The sequence below is a fragment of the Athene noctua genome, chromosome 3 (assembly GCF_965140245.1).
Source record: "Athene noctua chromosome 3, bAthNoc1.hap1.1, whole genome shotgun sequence".
Lineage (NCBI taxonomy): Eukaryota > Metazoa > Chordata > Aves > Strigiformes > Strigidae > Athene > Athene noctua.
In genome coordinates this window covers 30,779,854-30,780,721 of record NC_134039.1, presented here as the reverse complement: position 1 = coordinate 30,780,721, position 868 = coordinate 30,779,854, and positions in this window count along the sequence as shown.

Sequence of the window (868 nt, the reverse complement as noted above, 5' to 3'; positions counted from 1 at the left end):
AGATTGAGATAGATTATTTTTTGGAAAGCCATAGTAAAGTGTATGCTGATGCTCTTTATGGTGTATTCTGTTTAAGTGTTTTGGTATGAAATACAGCATTTAACATGTGATACCATGCTGTATTTTATCTGTGACTATAATGCAAGCAGCACTGGAAAAAGAAGATGGCTGTTGTTAAACAGATGATTAATAAAAAAGTAATAAAATAATTTATGTTCTCTTGTTATATATAAAGACAGGCTCATTAGGTTATTCTCTTGCTTCTTTCTTTCCCTTGGAAAATTCTCTTGCTTTTTTATCTATCCTTTTCCTAGAAGACTTCAGTGAAGTTTCAGCAGGCATATTACATCAAAGTACCAAAGGAATAAAACATGATATTTGGCAACATTTTGAGACTGTTTAAAATACCAATTATCCTTATTTAAAAGTATTTATCCTAATAATTACTCTCAGAAAAGATACCTGCTAAGGATTCAGTATTTCCTGTTCCTTCAATTGAGTGGTCAGAAGATTTTTCAACAATTCTTCTACATCCTTCACACAGCTTTTCAGGGAACAAGCAAGATAGACAAGTAATACTTCATATGGCTGGGAGCTGTAAAAATGGGGATAGGAAAAAGGAATTTGTATTTAAAACAGAGAAGAGCAGATTTCAACCCAATTATTTTTTTCCTTTCTAGGTCACCTATAACAGCAGAGAACAAATACAAAAGAGCAATTTAAGGAAAAAAAGAAGTAATGAATGCTAGAATTACGTGAAATAGCAGGAGGAAATTAGGGAGATAATGTCAAATGTAATTTTCAAATTTGTACGTTGTGCTAACATTCTTGCTTTACAAAAAAAATGTAAAAAAATATCTTTAATGAC